The following is a 19530-nucleotide window of genomic DNA, read 5'->3' as shown; positions in this document are numbered from 1 at the left end:
TCACAACATCCTTCATTTTCCATTATGTCTAGAATATTTTTTGTGTCTTCTATTGTGAAGACAGATACAAATGCCTGGATTTCTACAAAGGTGGAGAGCCTCTCCATCATTGTTCAAATGGTGGAAGAGGCTCAAATCCGGAAATCCCACCCCAAAACACGGCACATACCATTTTCAGGGAGGCGAGAATGAGACCAGGTCAGGATTCGCACATGCGCATTTTGTGGAGGCAGCACTGCCCATAGAAATCAGCAGCTGTCTTCTCTCCTGTGTGATTTTGCTGTGAGAGATGAGAGAAGAGCAAAGGGTCATGGGATGGAGCATCATAGGTTGACCTGAGTTGGCACTAAGTTGGCATGGAGGTTATAAAGGACCATGTGGGTGGGAGAGGTGCACAGATTGGCATGGAGAGTATGAAGGACCATGGGGGATGGTGTGGGGGCATGAAGTGGCATGGGTTGGTATGGATGAGGCATGAGGACTGTGTAGGGAGTGAGGGAGCAAGGGGTGAAAGCAGGGGGGCTGCTTTATGTTTTTCTGTTTTAAAATGAAACTTTGATATAGTGCCAGTGCACTGAGGCAAGGCTTCCAGCAAGTTCACCTCGATACCTGACACTCTCCACACTCATTCAGGGATCATCTGGCCTGACTCCCAGGGAACCCCATCCTCTCCACACTGGACCCAAAATCTGATGTTTGGTCAGGCATTTAAAGAAGTCAGGTTCATGGATCTGGGAATTCTTCTGACTCTGCATACCCAACATAAAGACAAAAATCTAGGATAAAGTATTTGTTTAATGAATCTGTCATTTACTTATATCTCATTATAAATTCTCGTGTCTCCGTCTCTATATCTCTTCCTATTCATATGCCTACAGTAATGATTACAAACTATTTTTATGTATCTTGTAGGACTACTGTAAAATTTTCTCTTTCCTGATCAATTTCTTGGTCTCCCTTTGCTAAGGAGATTTTTTTCTCTCAGAGGGTCATTAGCCTGTGGAATTATTTTCTCTAGAAAGCATTGAATTTATTTGAGACTGAGTTAGATAGATTTTTGATAGACACGTCAAGAGTTAAGGGGGGCAGATGGCAAAGTGGAGTTGAGATCCTATCAGGTCAGCCTGATCTTATCCATTGGCAGGGCAGGCTGAAAGGGCCGTTGGCGTACTCCTGTTCCTAAATCCTATGTTCCTATTAATCCATTTTAGTCAGAAAGTGCCTCACTTCTAAGCTTTAATTAGTGATTGGTTAGCTTTGGGTGACACATCACAATTGTGAAGATGAGCAGGCAGCACCAAGTTTGCACGCTGCCTGCATTGCTTCCATTGGACATTGCAATCTCCACATATGCTAACTGGCCTATCAAAATTTTTCTCCATAGTATTTTGACTATATGAACTCCTGCATATGTTAACTTTAATCCACATTTATTTCAGAATTTTTCTTGTCAGACTTTGACTGCGGCATTCATCACAATCAGGCAATTTGTATTTGATGCTGCTTGACATCACTGTATCTGTTGTTATTATACCTTCCCAAAAAAATCTACAAAATATGTTTCTGTCTTAGCTAATTAAAAAAGAATTCTGAGCCATACCAAGGATAATTTTCTAGTTGAGTGAATGCTGCACTGATGGTTTAACAAATACATCACTGTGATTGGGTTTACATGATGATTTGTGACACTGTCTCATCTCCTGTAAGGATCAATGCTATAAGTTGCTTCACGGCTAAGCAGAGGACTCAATCTGCAAATGCCGTCAGGCTATGTTAAGTGCTATTGCAAAATTTAAGCATTAACATATTGGCAAAATTCCCACAAAATACTTGGTATAGAAGACTTGGTGAGCCACAAAGTAATATCTAATGCGTGCAAAAACTTCAATGTACAGAAACAAGAGAAAACGATAGATATGCTTGAAATATTTAAATTGCCATTGTATCTATATCTACATCTGCCTTCCCATATTTCATAATGTCAGTCTTTCAATGTTCATTTTTATTGACCATTGTTCAGAGAGAGTTGAGAGAATTGAGTTAATTTGTTATAAAGACCAATGAAAACATGCACAGAATATTCAAAAATTTAGGCTGTGTTTGAACTGTAGTTACCTCTCTGATTCTGCTTAAATAACATGTGCTGATTGGAACTTCTGAGAGTAAGGTTCTTAAACCACTTCATTGTCATTTCAATAACAACAACTAGCATTTATATTGCACCTTCAGGGCATAAAACTCATTGCCGTCGCATCACTGGGGAAGGTGCTATAGAGGCCAAGCTCTGCTTTGCTGGGGCACAATACGCCTCTGACTGCATCCTGTGCAACCCACATAGAATTACATCAGGACAAGGTCACACAGAGGGTATTCCCAGCCTGTGTCGAGATGCTGTGAATTGACACAGCCCAACCGTCCAATGCGATACCAGGATGCTAAATTTGGATCACATAGGTCCAAACCTAATTTGTACATCACTCAATAAAGATCAGATGTTCAGCTGCAAGCTGAGCCCTAAAGCAGTGCTATTTGGAGGGCCAATCAACAAGCAGCAGTGGACTTCCTTTAACTGAGACTGAGTTTGTGGAACCACTGTTGTAGATTTTGGAAGGTGCTTTTCAGCAGTTGGCAGTTATAGTCAGGGAGAGCAGGGAAAAGCTGACTATGGAGCCTGTGGTGACAATGCGTCTTGGTCTCTATCATGACCAAGACATGAAGCAGAAAATGTCCTGCAAGGAGAGAGGTGAAGGGCCCTCCACAGAAGGCCCTAACCACCAAGGATTTTCAGGCTACAATTACTCTACTTCTGGCTTTGAAGAAGAGTTGTATGGACTGGAAACGGTAACTCTGTTTCTCTCTTCAAAGATACTGTCAGACCTGCTGAATTTTTCCAGTATTTTCTGTTTTTATTCCAGGAACAATGCCTGAGTTGACTCAGGTTCAACAAGGAGGTGGTCACTGAGATGTGCCACCCTCTGCAACCTAAGCTGAAGTCTCTTACCAGGACAAGGAAGACCCTGCTGGTGCCATCAAGGTCACCGTTGCCTCAATGTTTATGCCTCTGGCTCCATCCGGAAAGAAATTTGAGATAATGTATACATTCCCCAGTATGCCTTCCATCCCAGAATCCATGAGGTGATGGGCGTCATATATGCCAGATAAGAGGATGTCATCATCTTATATAGAAATCACAGAAACTAGGAACAGGAGTACGCCATTCTTCTTGGTCAGTTGGGACAAACAAGATGAAAGGTCATTAAATTGTTCAGGATAGTGGGATTCCGGATTGTGCAGCGCATCTTCACCTGCACCCACTGTGACTCTGGGGGGCTCCAAATCAATAGGGAGGGAGATAGGAACCAGAAGAGCTTTCATTCTATATACGTGCAGTTGGTATGCAACCACACTTAGACCTTCATCTCAGTGAATGCTCACTCTTCTGGCAGCAGCCATGATGCATTAAGCCTGTGCCGACTGGACTCCTAGAAGATCCAGAGGCTGGCTGTTCAGGAGGAAGGGCTACCTCCTATATAAATGGCTGATGGCCCCCTTCCCCTATCCCACTATACAAGCTGAGCTGGCTTCAGTGACAGCCACAAAGCCATTCAGAACACTGGGGAGCAGGCACCATCATTAACGTTCTTCTGTCAACCAACATCATCAGAATTTCCTGCAGGAGAACTCATGTGCAACCTCTCGCTCTGGTGATCTGGCACACACTATCTTTCCTGCATGCCTTGGATGCTGTCCACTTGTGCCCGATGGTTCACCAAGTCCACATGCTGCCAATAAGGCACCTACAGTACCAATATCTCAGCTGTTGGCTACATGTGGCCTTGGAGGCCTCACACAACTGGCTCTCTGACACCTGGGGCTGCTGCAGACAGTTCTTGGGTATCTGAAAGCACAGAAAACCTGATGGAAGTGTTGGGGTGAAGAGAGAAAGAGGATGGGTGGGTGGTAAACAAGAGATTCATGGTCACACCATCTGCAGCTTGTACTTCCTGTTAATAGCAGGCTGAGGGTGAGGAAGGAGTTGAGATGAAACAGATGACTGCAGCATAGCATCATCCTGAATGCTCTCGGTGACACCGCATGGAGTGGCTTCTCTTACAGTCAGCCACAGGATTTGCAGCACCATCTGCTTCATCGGGCTCAGGTGATGAAGATATGCCTTCCCCATCCACCCCACTCCTACTTTTTGCTCACTTCTATTGCAGGCAACATTGTTGTGCTAGAGAGTTGGCACAATGTTAGTGATTGTGTTGCACTACGTTTAGGTGATTTGTCTGCCGTAGCTGAATAGCTGAAGGCAATAGCGAAAGCAGCAAGATGTGGATGTGAAGCTGGCATTATTGGATGGTGTGTGAGGGTGAGGTGGAACATCTGAATATTAGGTGGGAATCTTGAGTGCTATAGATTGCTGCTAGGTGAGTGATGGGGATGGAGGTGTGGTATCATGAGAGGTTGGTAGAACAGTGGGCAGGAGATGACATGTGAAGATGCACTCATTGACCTTAACCACCTGCACGAGGTTATTGAACTTCTCCCTGAAGTACTGCCATGTCCACAGGGCCACACTCTAGGCATTGACCTTCAGTGCAATCTCCTCCTGTTTTCTTCAGAAGTGATATTTGAGGGCCTCATGCGGAAACATGACATCTTTCCTCCTGTCAACGTCCACCACTAAGGCCTCCAGCTTTGAATCTGTGAATCTAGAATGCTGCTCTCATTTCTGATGCTCCATTTGTGCAGCTTCTACTATCAGCCAGTGTCAGTACAGTCAGCTAACAGCAGCTTCCTTCCAATGAGTGCAACTTTCTTTTAGGAGGGGCAGGTTGCCTTTAAGAGGAGCAGGCTAGCTGCACCACATGATCTCAGTGCAGCTGCTTGGCCTACTACTGAGCACTCAGACAGCCAGCAGCATGGGCCAACGTGACAACCATATAGATGAAGAGACAACTCAAAGTTTATATGCTGCCTGCTTCAATGGAGCAGGTACAGGCAGATCATAAATCATGACCACTATTCCCAAAGAAAGGCCTTAACAATTTTTTAGCCTCAAGTGTCTGTGCAGCAGCCAAATTACTGGAGCTGCCTGGTGTAATTTTTAGGCTGAAATATTTCTGTCATGACCTGATGAAAATCGAGATTCAGGTAATGCAGGATTACACTCCCCAGATTAGACCATGTCTCTGGAGTCATACTGTTATTTTTACAAAGGGTAATTGCTTTGTAATAATGCATAGGTAACAGAATAAATGGATAATAATTGTAGTTTGCCAGCTAATATAAGCAATCTTTATGTAACACTTTATCCAATTATTCAGTGGAAATGGAACATTTGACACAGTAAGAGTTAATAAAAAAAACAGTCACATTTCACACATGCGAGCATTCTGCACAAACCTTAGATCAAATTCTATTTATACCTGGTTACTCTGTTATTCATCTGCATTTTAAAGTGAAGGTATGTTCCTCATGGGCTGTGGAATGCTGATAGTGTTTATCAACCAATGACAAAGTATCACTTTGCTATTTGTGAACCAGCAGGGCCTCTTGGGAATAAATTAACATTTTAAAATATGCAAAAGAAAATCTGCTAAAATGGTAGAGTATTGAAGTGCTAATTTTTTAATGCAGGTAGATGGAAAAATGTTACGTGAGATACAAGAGACAGTTTAGAACCTTCAGAAATAAAAAGCAGCAAAAAATGGTAAAACGTCTTCAAAATGCAAATTGCTCCTTAAATTTGAATAAACACTAACATCAGACCATTCTGTTGGAGGTTTTATTAAGATCTCTCCATCGGGTAAGAAATTGGATGTTGAATGATAAATCGAGTTTGGCCAATCTAAGTCGCTACTGCAGATTTATTTCAGTGCAAAGATTTTTTTCTAAGAAACCCATCATTTTAAAGAATTACTGAAACCTTCAGCTCTGCCTGGGAGTAGATTATTCAAAGTACATTTAAGGAAATACAGGCAGGCTAGAGAAATATTTCTTTTCCGAGTATAATGTTAACATTTATAACATAACACAGTACCCTTTTTTAATTTCTTAAGTGCATACATCACTAAACCGTTGAATCATTAATTCTTTGGCAAGTGCCAACATTTTATAAATCAGTAACTGCTCTAAAAAAAACATATGTGCAATATGTAATGGAAATATAGGGTTATGATACTTTATATGTTTACAAACATTCTAACTTTTTGTTATAATTATAAAGTTCTTCTTGAGAATCCCTGGTTTTAGTTGCTTCATGATTAGCAGCCATGCCTTCAGCTGCCAAAGTCATAAACTCTGGTATTACACCTCCACCATCCCCATAATCTACCATCCCCTCTACTTATTTTTCTTCCTTTATGACACTCCTTGAATCCTACCTCTTTGATCACACTTTTGGTGACCTGCCCAAATGTTTTATTCTTTCATGGGAGGTGAGCCTCATCAGCAAGGCCAATATTTGTTGCCAAGCCCTAACTGCCCTTGAGAAAATCACCATACATGGCTTGTGGCTTGGTGTCAAAATGTTGTTTTGCAACACTCATCCAAAGTGCTTTGGGATGTTTTATTGTGCTAAATATAAATATGAATATAGTTGTTGCTGTTAATTGACATTGGGTAATGCATAAGCTCATATATCTGTCACAACTAAACCAAATTCCAAACAAGAAAAATTTGACTGTGCTGGATTTATGCAAAAACTAAATGAATCAAGAAATTTGAAAGTCTTATATCAGTGAGTTTGTAATAAGCGTAGCTAATGAGTGTAACCAAACATTGGTAACAGATCTTATAGGAAACAAGTTTAATAAAACTATTACTGCAGTCTCAGATTAATCTTTGACAAGGTTGAAATCTGTAGCCACCAGTCCTCCACTATGATTGCACGTTTTTCTGTCAGCACGTTAATTTATTGTGTAGCATTTTTTTCATTAAGCATGGCCCTGTAAGTTATTGGCCTAGATATTAGGCTTCATGGCACCCATTTTTCAGGCGTTACTGAATCTTAACAGCCCCAAGGTTTCACGTAAAACTGGCCAGAAGTGCACCAACCGACCTAATGGGTAATAATAAATGAGATACATCCTTTACCCATGCCTGAAGCAAATATTGGATCTTTTGCATATGCAAATAATAAGCCGAATGTCATGAGGTCCCACATCCAACATTGATTTCCCCTGAGGCAGCCAGCACAACCACAGGTGTAAATCAGGGGAACCAGACCTTCTTCATGCCTGCATCCATGGAGATAAGTAGATTACCAACAGGCAAGTGTTCCTGCTGACCCCATATTAAAGCACTTGATTGCCACTCTTCATCCCACTTCTATCACCCTCAGCCTCAATTTCAACCCATTGCTTCTAATCCTTCTGATGCTTTCCCTCATCCCAGATCCCAACCTCAAACCCCAATCATGCCTTTAGCCCCAACCTGACATTCAGATCCAGTTATCTGAGGGCCATTACAATGCTATTTTCCTTCATGTCTCTCCTCTCTTTGGCAGCGAGTAGTTGCACGGATCTCACCATTCACCCAAATGGGATTGCCCCTGAATTTCTAGGCCATTGATCTCTTTTTTTCAAGATCCTCAATATTGGGCTTTTTGAGTTTAGTTGTCAAATAATCTATTTTGTAATGCTGTACTTTTCAATAGATTTCAGGAGAAATATGTCCCATTAGAAATACAAACATATCAATAATGAGACACAATGAATAAAATAATAAGGGTAGTGAAACTAAAGAAAAAAATCATATATTAAGTACATAGACAGTAAAGGAGAAGTAGACAAAATAAAGTACAAAGAGGTTAGGAAAGAGGTTAAGAAAGATCAATGATTTCAAAAGGAATTTGATTGGGGACCTAAAGGAAATAAACTTGCAGGGCTATGGGAGATGTGTCTGGTTAGAGAAACAACATGGACTCAATAGGCCAAATGGCATCCTCCTGTGCTGTAACTGACTCTATAGATCTATGACACTAAGAGTTGAACAAGATAAACTCATAAGTAAAGAGTGAAATAGCAGAAATATTGAACATTTTCTTTTCTTCAGCTTTTACAGGTGGATCTGATGTTTGAATAGAAGATCAAACAGGGCATCAAGACATTTAAGATGGATAGGAGGAGGTTAATTGATAAATTAGACAAACATAGAGAGGATGAAACCCCAAGTCTGGACTAATTATATCCACGAATAGTAAAGGAAGTTAAGGAAGGGATAGTAGGGGCAACTGTATAGTAAAAGGGAATAGTGTCAGAACACTGGAGAAGAGCTAATGTTATTTTTATATTCAAAAAGGAAGATAGACTAAATCCAAGGAACTCTAAACCAGTTAGCTTAATATCAGTGGAAGGAGTAGAAAGAATTCTAGAGGCCTAAAATATAATTTAGTTAAAATATAACCTAAGAATAGTCAGCCTGGAATAATACACCTGCCACACATGCACACACATTCATGTGGACATTGGGTATAAATGCTATTTCTGTGCTTCTGCTGCATGCTGGGAATGCACCTTACAAAGCTGTCGCTCACCAGTTGTGATTTTCTATTCATTAGTTTCAGAATGTTTATCACATATAAAATATAAACAATTATGTTTTGCTAATGCTACAATTTATATTTAGGTAATAACCTTTAATAACCCCTGATGTTCATGTGTTCCCTTCAAAGTGTTACAATTATTCAGGTGATTATAAAGCAGATTAAAAAATCTTCGGTGTACAGCAGCATGTCACAATTTTGTTCTAATTATAATAACAGATTATATGGTAAAAACATAAGAGGTAATTCAATACTCTCAGCAGGGAGTTGTAGTGAAACAAGTTGGGAAACAAGGACTACAATGTTGTAGCATCACTCTGACTCCCTGCAAGCACATCTTCCCCATTGATGGCACTGGGCTGTGACATTGGCTATGCATTCAAAAGGTATTAAAGAGCCTTTGACAAAATAAAGAGGAAATGTTTAACTCAAGAAAATATAAGACACATGGGATAGTGTGTTCACCAGGTCACATGACAGGAAAGCTTAGGACTTTGATGGTTGGAATGGATTGACATGTCTGTGACTCTCAATCTTGTGTTCCCTATGACCACTTCTTGAAATGTTTGTCACTCTTGTAATATATGAAATAATACATGGAGTGCCTAGGCTTAGGAAGAGATTCACTTACCTGAGGCCTTTGTTTATAGGTTTTAAAAGGAACTTGCAAAGGGCCATTGAAGAGTTTAACTTACCTAGCTAACTTGGATTTAGAACTCGATGCAAAAAGATTAAATTTGCAGGTCTTATTAAACTGGCAAGGGCAATAGATTCAGTTCAGATATCACAGAGTTAGTTGAATTAAAATATACATGTGACCAGAAAAAAGGGTGCAATTGCAAACATACAAATATAAAGTATTGCACATAGCAAAAAACTGACACATTTATTCCCTGAATGTTGAAATAAGCAAGTACACAACAAAGAATCTTAACAGTTAACATTAGAGTATGACACTTAACCAACCAATGCAGAACAGTGACCAATAAAAGCCAACTTGAGGTTGAACTATATAGCCACAACAATGGGCAAATCTTCCAGTCCTGCCAGCAGCCAGAAGCTTGGTGGCCAAATACCAGTTTCCCAACTGCGGGATGAACTTTTGTATTCTGTTCTCAGAACTTCAAAAGCAGGTTAAAGGCGGCTTGAGCTTCACCAAGAACAATGTCGGGAAGTCCTTTTGCACGTATTAGCATGTCATACATGTTTATTAAAAGGCCACCTCATGGGAATTAAGTTACCCTCCAAATTAAGTTCTCCACCAGTCAGAAATTAGAATTACGACTTTCACGACTATATATACTGGCATGCACTGATAAGCTTGACTTCTTCCATGACTTTGAGGTGAGTAGGCACTGCTTTGGCCTCTGGGTGTGGGAACAGTAATGGGTGCTGGCTCAGAGGAGAAAGAAGGCATATGGAGTGAATGGTAATAGGTGAAAGGGTAATGGTTGGGTGAGGTTGAGGGGTGACAGAGCAGAGAGGAATGGTTATATTGGGTGAGTCAAGGGGGATTGGGCAAAGTTGATGGGTGATGACAGGAGCATGAAATGTTGTCGAGTGGGTTTGAAGTGCACCATTTTGCAATTCTCACCTATGCAATGCAGTTGATGTAAAACTGCTTTACATTAAAGTCAGAAAAGGGTCTTTTCAGGTGGGTGGAGATCAAGGTCAGCACAATTAGTTAACTAAAGGGACAACTTAATAATTATGAGGCAACTGGATGAAAACCATGCTCCGTTGTATTCTCCTCTCTATGCTGAAGCCCACATGGTAGCAGGTTTGTTTCCAAATCGTGGGTCTCATAACGTTGAGATCCCATCAAGATGTGGAGCTGCCATTCATTCTGTGTGATTTTCCATATGCTGTAGTCAGAGGCAGGGATGAAGGGAGGGAGAGAGGTGGATGCCTCCAAGGGGCACGGCTGGTGGGAAGTAGCAAACTCCCGACTCCAAACCTCCATCCTCCCGGCTGACAAGGATTCATGTGGTTTGTCTTTATGTGGTACCAAGGCAAATAATCTCTCCATAGAGGCTCAAGGGTAGTAGAGGCAGGCAGAATAGTGTCAGGGAGAGAGCCTCATCATTCCAGTCAAGGAGGAATATCTCCACGTGCAGTCATGTATAAATGGGAGGAACAGCCATCTCTGGTCCTTCAGGATGTGTCCTTCACCTGAAAGGGGTGGGGTGGGGATGTCACAGACACAGGCCATGTGAATGGCTTAGCACTGGCCTGCTGGCTTTGAGATGAAGGCAAACCTGTAAAAAATGTGCTCACTAGATTTATTACTTTAATTCATTCACAATTCCAATGAGGCCTAGATGATGCAGGATCCAGGCAACTCTGCTTTTCTACTGGCTCTCATCCAGATGAGGAGCTCCCTGGCAATAGCCAGTCACATTCAACAGTAGAAGAGGATTCCACCCGTTGAAGTTGCACCTGATGCCTACATTCTGACCCAATCCCAGGTGCCACAGATATTTGAAGGACCTCGGCAATTGCAGGGCTGGCTCCTTGGGCATAAGGGATACTCCCAAAAGACCTGTCTGATGTCACCAGTTTGCCGCCCACAGAGTGCTGCTGAGGAGAGTTACAATATCGCACATGCCTCCAGCAGGTCTGTGATTGAGCAGAAAGTAGATCTCCGAAAGATGAGGTTCAGATGTTTGGACCACTCAGGCCCAGCTCTCCAATACTCACCACAGAGGGTGTCCTGGATCATCATTGTGTGCTGCGTCCTGCACAACCTTGCACTACAAATGGGGGATGCCTTGGCTGAGGGAGACATGGAGGCCTGAATGTCTCCTCCAACAATGGGTACGGTAAAGGGGATGGGTCTGATGAGGGCTAGGATGTTGCCAAGCCAGACGCAAAGACCATACAGGAGTACAACATGGCAGACAGGCCCGTTCCAATCTGATAGCTACCAGATTCCAGGTACAGCAAGTTGCTGACATATTTCTTTAACTTTTTGGTTTTCTATCCTCTGTCTGGAAGGCCCCAGTTCCTTCTTGGTAACAGACATTATACTTTTGCTCTAATATACCTTGATTTATGAAAGCTGAATTAAATTGCACTACTTAGCATCAGCCCTACTGGTGGTTTGATTCTGTGTTTCTGCCAAACTGTGCTAATATACAGAACCCTGGCGCTAAATGCATGCATTAAAACCTGCAAAGTACCCCAAAATCCCATGCTCTCGGGCATCTGTAAATAGAATTGAGATTTTTCCCATGGGCCAGAATTTTCTGCTTGATGCGCGGTGACATTGGGTGACCGGCCCGATGTCACCATGCGCCATCGCAATATTTCACTGGGCGGGCACGCGATGAAGTTTGATGCACGCCCACCATTAATTAACGCGCTAGTTAAGGCTCTTAAATCAGCAATCGATGCCGATTTTCAGGTGCCTGTGCGATCTTCGGTTCGGCGCACAAGCGCAATGTGCAGGCAGGTAAACGATTTTTTAATAAAACTCATCCACGGGCGGGATAAGAGGGCTCAGTGGGGTTGTCAATCTGGTCTGTGATTATTTATTGCAGAAAGTTTTTAAAATGTGCCTGTGTGATCTGTAGCAGTTCAGAACAAATTCCAGCAGCTTTCTGTGTACTTTGAACCTTCAAGACAGTGGCCTCTTCAGTCAGGAATCTTTATCAGGCCTGCAGCTTTCCAGAGGCCTCCCTTTAGCCTGGTATGGGTTCTGACATGTCCACTGGAGGCAGCTCCTCTGAGGAGGAAGGGAGGGATAGAATAAGGAGGAGGCCAGAAGTGCACAATCAGCCTCCAAGGGAGCCACCTTTGGGAGGACAGGCACAGGCACATGGGTCGCAGGGCCAAAAGGTTGTCCAAGGCGGAAGGGGCCGCAGAAGACGGCACTATCCTGCTGCCAGGGTATACAGGCGGAGAAGCAGCTACCTCAATATATCTGAGGTGCAGTGCCTAAGGAGGCTCCGACTGTCAAGGGAAACAGTCAACTACATCTGTCAGATGATTGGCCCTGAGATCTCTCCTAACTGTGTGGGTGGACACCCCATACCAGCGGCTCTGAAGCTCACAGTTGCTCTCTACTTCTATGCCTCTGGCTTGTTCCAGGGCTCAGTGGGTGATCTTTGTGGTGTCTCCCAATCAGCTGTCCACACTTGTGTCAAGCAGATCACAGATGCTCTGTTCAGGCGTGCATTGACCTTCATCCACTTCTGCTTGGGACCAGGTAATCCAGACAGAGTGAGCCAGAGGCTTTGCAGCGATTGCTGGCTTCCCCCGCATCCAGGGTGCAATCGACTGCACACATGTGGCCATCAAGGTGCCAGCAGGTGAGCCTGGTGCCTTTGTCGACAGGAACAGTTTCCACTCCATGAACGTGCAGATAGTGTGTGACCACAGGATGCAGATTCCACAAGTCTGTGCGAGGTACCCAGGCAGCTCCCACGACGCCTACATCCTCAGACACTCTCAAGTGCCAGGGCTCTTCAGTGCTCTGGCTCGGCTTGGTGGAAGGCTGGTGGGTGACAAGGGCTATCCCCTCAGAAGGTGGCTCATGACCCCTCTCCACCATTCAAGAACAGAAGCTGAGCAGCGGTACAATAGGAGCCACACCTCCACAAGGGCTGTGGTGGAGAGAGTCATAGGTCTTCTCAAGATGCACTTCCAATGCCGGGACTGCTCAGGGGGTGCACTCCAGTGCCCCTCAGATCATGTCTCAGTGATAGTGGTTGCATGCTGCGCTCTCCACAATCTTGCGCTGGAAAGCGGGGTCGCAGTAGATGATGAAGACATTGACGCAGCTACACACGGTCAGTCCAACACTGATTCTGAGGATGCGGAAGCACAGGGGAATGATGAGGGGCTAAACACTGACCCAGGACTACACCAAGAAGGCAGGGACACCTTAGGTTAATCCAATGAACCTTCAGCTAGCTCCACACAAATGGATCAGGAGGACCAGCCTTGCCTGGCGCTTCCATAGTCGGCATTTAAATGCTACATCTGCCAGGTCATTAGCTGCGACTGAAGGTTTTGGACATAAACCCCATTGTCCACTCAAACACTCATGACATGTATGTAAAGCATACAAATGCAGCACAAAGGAGGCAACCTCAGCCATGGTAACACATCTGGTTTTAATTTTCTCCATCATAAGATCAAACAAAATGAAAGCAAAAAGATTTTCAACCATAAAGAAATAATAATTCCCTAATCTCGGGTCAACACATAAGCACCAGTGACAAACCCTTGGAGTGCCTAAGGTGCCTTATGCTTATATTTATAGGTGCTATGTCTTGGTGCCGCCCCATTGCTTGGAGTGGCTTCTGGGGCAGCCTGGTGACTCTGCTGTCCTGTTGGCCTCGATGACCTTGGCTGCCACCCTCTGGCCCGTGGAGCCTGTGCTGAGCCTGCCTGGGAGGGTTCTGCAAGTCCATTGCAGCCTCACCCGATGAAGCAGTTACTGGGAGAGGGGCAGAGCAGCTGTTGCCCTCATCCGGAGCGCCCTGTGAGGAGCGCCCAGACACGACAGGCTGTTGCTCCACCAATGTAAGGTCGTCCCAGACCTCCCTGCTCACTATCAGTGGATGGGCAATGAGCTGGGAAGCTTGAAGCCCACACCAAATCCCACATTGGCAATGACCAGCTGTGGCTACCGGCACTGTGAGGGCTTGCAGGTCCGAGCGTATCCCCAGGAGAAGCTGTTCGTTCTCCTGGAGGCCCCTCTCCATGAGAGTCGCCAATTTCTCCATGGAGGAAGCTTGACGCTCTGCCATGAGGCTCATTGCATCACTGATGCTCCACACAGACTCCTCTACCACGGACACCAAGCAAAGCATAATCTCATGCAACACTCCCAGATGCTCCCGCACACCTGGCCGCATTTCCTGCAGCTGCTGCATTGTGGGTGACTCCAGAGGCACATCATCACGCCCTGACTCAGGATGTGCCTGGTCCCCTGCAGTCCTCTGACTGCTGGCACCATCAGCACTCTCTGTCTCTGCCAGCTCCTCCAGCGATTGTGAAGTGCCCTCTCCACTGTGCCCTGGGACACTAGTCGATATTGCAATGTCCACCGAGGTACTAGTATCTGCGATGGTGCCTGCCTCGCAGAAATGGTGTGATGCAGGTGACAGTTGAGGGCCCTCAGGTGTGAGAGGGGGCATCTGCAATTCCTCCTGGTGGACAGGCTCTGATGATGCTGAAAATAACTACAAGGACAGTGGACCAGCTAGCATGCACACAGTGACACACTTCATCCCTTTCCCCAGGCTCATTATGCACTCAACCTTCCAGAACCTATGGAGACGAATATTGGTGGGGTGGCAAATAGTCAGGAGGATCCCCAAACATTACAGGCAGATACAGACGGACTGGTCAGATGGCCTAAGAAATGCCAAATGGAATGTTATGTGGATAAGTGTGAGGTGATGTATTTGGACAGGAGAGACAACGTCTGGGAATACATGAGGAATGGTAGGACCGTGAAAAGTAAGAAGGATCAGATGGACATTGCTGGGCAATTCGACAGGCCCGTTAAGGTAGCGGGACAGATACGTAAGGCATTTAAGAAGGTAAATGCCATACTTGCTTTTATTAGCTGAGGAATAGAATATAGGAACAGGGAGGTCATGTTGCAAGTGCAAAAAACGCTGCCGAGGCCACAACTATAGTTCTGCGTGCAGTTGTGATACACGCTTCATGGGAGGGATGTGATTGGAGTGGAGAGAGTGCAGAGGCCATTGACCAGGATGCTGGCTCGGCTGGAGAGTTGGAGTTATGAGGAGACATAGCATAAACTGGGGTTATTTCTCCTGGAGCAGAGGAGATTGAGGGGTGACATTATTGAGCCTTATAGCATTCTGAGGGACATAGATGGGGTTGACAGAAAGGAACTTTTCCCTTTGACGGAGGGATGAGTAACCTGGTGGCATTGATTTAAAGTAAGAGGCATAAGGTTGACAGGTGAGGTGCTGAGGAACTTTTGCACATGGTGTTGGCAATATGGAATGAAATGCCTGAAAGGGTGGTGGACACAGAAACCCTCCTAACATGTAATAACTATTTGGATGTGCATTTGCAGTGCCATGGCATACAAGGCCATGGGGATAGTGGTCAGAAATGGGATAAGGCGACTTTGGAAGGTTCCTATCACGCGCATCTTCGAAGGGCCAGGGGACCTTTGTCTATGACCCACACGTCTGACTCTATCAGTCTGTGAATGAGCAATGTTACTACGATATCGAATCAAACAATCATCAGTGCTTTGGATGGTGGGAAGACAGAGTGGATGGGACTGTGGATCTCAAATACCTGGCCGTTCCACCCCAGCCTCACCGACACCTGTGGGCCTGGGCGCATGGCGCCTCTCAAGCTCCAGGGCATCCTGCTTGAAACGGCTCAAAATCACCAGCTGGGCCTGGCTGCCTCCAGTCCGCAAACGCTCTCATGCATTGTGAGCATTCTTCTCCTGAAAAACCAAGAAGACCATTCATTACGGCTAATCGCACGTGGACTCTGCACCTGCATGCCGCACTCCAACCACAGTGGCCCATATCAGGCCTCCAATGCCCCCTCTCCACGCTACTGCAGATCAGTCAGACAACATGCTCCCAACCCCCCACAACAGCCACCTTGGACATATTCTCCGTCCATCACTTTAGGAAACACAGGGTCTTAGCTCCCATAGCAAGGAGGCGCAACTACATGCAGCATCGAGGGCAGCAGAGGCTCTTGGCCATGAGACCTTGATCACCGTGAATAGGATGTTGGAGTTCTGAGTATGCGCCTAGCTGCCTCTCCTGCACGTTGCCCCCAGACTAGTCATGTCCTCATGAACCAGTGAGGCTGATGTAAACATGGGCACCATCTGCTTGCCCACTCAGCATACGAGAAATGCCCAACATGATTCAATGCAGTCACGACAGTAAGACTTTGGGGGGGCTACCTGCTGGGTCAAATGCCCAATGCCAACATTGTCCTCACCTTTCTAGAGCGCAACAAATCACTGAAGTGCTCACAACATTGGATCCAGGTGCACTGCACCACGTCGCGGGAGCTCACCACCCCCGCTATCTCCTCCCAGGCACGCTTCATCCTGAGGTTCCAACACCTCCCACCATGCTGCCACCTCCTCGAGGAGGGCAGCAAGGCAATCATCAAAAAAGCGAGGAGCAAATTGGCCCCCCCATTGGCCTACCCTCCAGCCTGCCCTGCTCCTGTGGCAGACCCTGCAGCCTGCCCTGCTCCTCTGCCCTTCCCCAAGGTTGCCCTGCTGAGCAGACCCCCTGCGGTTGGATTTCCAGGTGGCCATTGTGAACAGCCTACAGAAGGCTGCCAGGCCTTCTTTAAACAGACTGCCGAGTCGCCAATGGATGGTCTGTCCCGCTAGCCAGGGGAGTCAGAAATGTGCTGGGTGGGCCTTAATTGGCCCGCTGGCACGAAATGGCAGTGTGGCCCTGATTTCTAGCGCCGACCGGGTCTGTGACTGCCCGTGTCCGCTCCTGCTCCGCTTGCCCGCCAAACGGAAAATTTTGGCCATGCCCTCACAAAGTCTGTGTGCGTGGCAACTTGGAAGAAATGTCACATCTAACCTCGGCAGAGATGCACTCATGTCACCCCCACACCTGCTCCCAAAGTGGGGCAGACCTGGCAGAGAGCTCTTTCAGGCAGAACCAGATGTATGGGTCCACATGGAAGAGCAGCATGAGAACACCATGTGCCGCCTCAAGATTGCTCCTCCATGCAGATTGATCAGGGAAGATTGTGTTCCTGCCTCTCCGATCACCACATGCCCATAGTAAACTCATATCTTTTGACACTGTTATCTTGCTGAAAAGTTTCAAGGTTACTTTGGAGTCCATTCACTGAGAATGCCTCACCTACACCATGGGTTGTTGCGTAGCAATCACTCCTGACCCTCCAATTACAGTGACTCCTCCAAGTCTCAGTCTTAGATGACCGTGGTATTAGTGTGAGACTGTGATCTGTCATTCTGGCTACGCTAGCCAAGGTAAACATCTTTCCTGCATGGACCCTGCAGAGCCTGTTGGAGCTGCTGATGCTTCACATGGGTAGTCTCACAGTCCTCAGCACAGTCCAGCACACAGGCCCATTCTACTCTCCCTTGCCTCATGCACTAAGACCCTGGTTCTTCAATGAAGCCCAATGCACATTAATTACAAACCCTTTCTACAGGGTCTACTGCCACCATTGATGAGGATTCGGGGCAGGCCAAACAAATCTCCGTATGAAGTCCCACAAAGGATTCAGTCAGTTCCATACACTTCTTAAATCCTACACGCAAATCCCTCACAGTCAAGGCTAACTTATGCATTACCTCCTTGCTGTCAGCCTTCACCTGCATGTTAGCTCGAAATGGCAACTCACCAAGGACAGCCAGTAATGATTGGACATGCCCACCACAGCTTCCTCCAGACATGTAGAGAAGCCTCTGATTTCCTGTTGTTAAGAAGACAGTGGAGAGCTACCCTTCTCAGCCTGAAACTGCATCTATAGTGTTCCTTGCCACTTAACTCCTTGAGTGCCCCATGCATCCACCCACATCTCACTTCAGTGCAATACCAGCAGGAGATATATTGAGCTCACTGAACATTTTCAGAGGTCAGAACATGCTGAACTGCAAGTAAAATTAATGACTTGTATGATGCATGGCCAGGCAGCACACTCACAGATGATGGCCAAAGCTTAACTGTGCACATGTGAAATTATTGAGTAATCACCCTGTTGACAACGTGAGAGAAGTGAATCAACAGGATTCATTATCGGACTCTGATGGGGGCCCAAATTCCACTGCTTTAAATGCCTGTGACCATTGAAGCAACAAGCTGCAAGATAGAGTCCAGGAAACTTCCAAACAGTGCAAATGAACGTATATTTACATGTGCCAAAAGTATGTAAGATGGCTGTACACCCGTGCCACCTGTGTGCCTCCAAAGCTTCTTAATCTTTCTTTGCCTACTAGCACATCAAGGTGCAGCCCTGACATCGGTAGCTGAGGTGGAGGCAGCCTGCTGACTGCAATGCCCTTGACTGTGATACTTTGGCAGGCATCCTCTAGTGGCCCAAGCGCTAGAGGGTCCCGGCCTGTGATGGCTCTCCTGCTCAGGTGCAGGTGCACCCTATGTGGCCTGGCCAGCTGGAGTTGAGTAGGTCATTGGCAGGTGGGGGTTGGAGCGGCAGAGCTCCCCGCATCCTTGGATGAAACCCCTGGGTGCCTGGCTGGCACTCCTCCACCTTGTGGGTGCCTGATGGTACCTCCTTTACTCCTTGAGGAGAAGGGCTACTTGGAGGGAGATGAGGTGCACCGTCCCCCTCCCACCTAGCCGCTGCTGCACTGCACCCAAGGCTAGAGCCATGGTGTGCAGGTCCAAGTGCATATCCGGCAGCATCTGTGTGTTCTGCTGGGCCTAGTTTTCCAAGGCGGCTGCCACCCTTTCCAAGGGTACCTCCTCTGGGCTGCTCACTTGTTGGAGCAAGGACATCAGACAGATAGTGGATGGACCCAGTCTGTGCATGGCCTCTGGCATCCCTGCCTGATGTTCCGCTGCCTGTCTCTGCATCTCGAACATGTCTCTTCGAGCTGAGCCCAGAGGTTTGTCATCTGAATGGGGCTGAGTAGAGGTCTGTTCTCCAGCCGTGCTCCAAGTGTCAGAGTCCTTGGCTGTGACTTCCCCTGCCAGCTGTGGGCCCGTGTCAAAGATGTGCCCACCAGGTTGTGATCCCGAGCCTACTGTAGAATGTGGATCCACTGAGACAGTATAATTAGGGGGTTAGATACTGTTTTCTGCAGCCGTGAGCATGAGTCCCAAAGGTTCTGTTGCCTGCCTGGTGCCAGGGTTAAGGACATCTCCTCCGGCTGGAGAGGAACTTGGAGTGGGAGGGGAGGGATCAACGTGTTGTCCACATTGGTACCAACGAAGTTGATAGGATGAGAAAGGAGGTTCTGCTGAAAGAAGTTAAACAGTTAGGGGCTA

This window comes from Carcharodon carcharias, chromosome 1 (assembly GCF_017639515.1).
Source record: "Carcharodon carcharias isolate sCarCar2 chromosome 1, sCarCar2.pri, whole genome shotgun sequence".
NCBI classification, from domain to species: Eukaryota; Metazoa; Chordata; class Chondrichthyes; order Lamniformes; family Lamnidae; genus Carcharodon; species Carcharodon carcharias.
The sequence above is the reverse complement of the archived record's forward strand: the minus strand, read 5'-3'. Positions refer to the sequence as shown.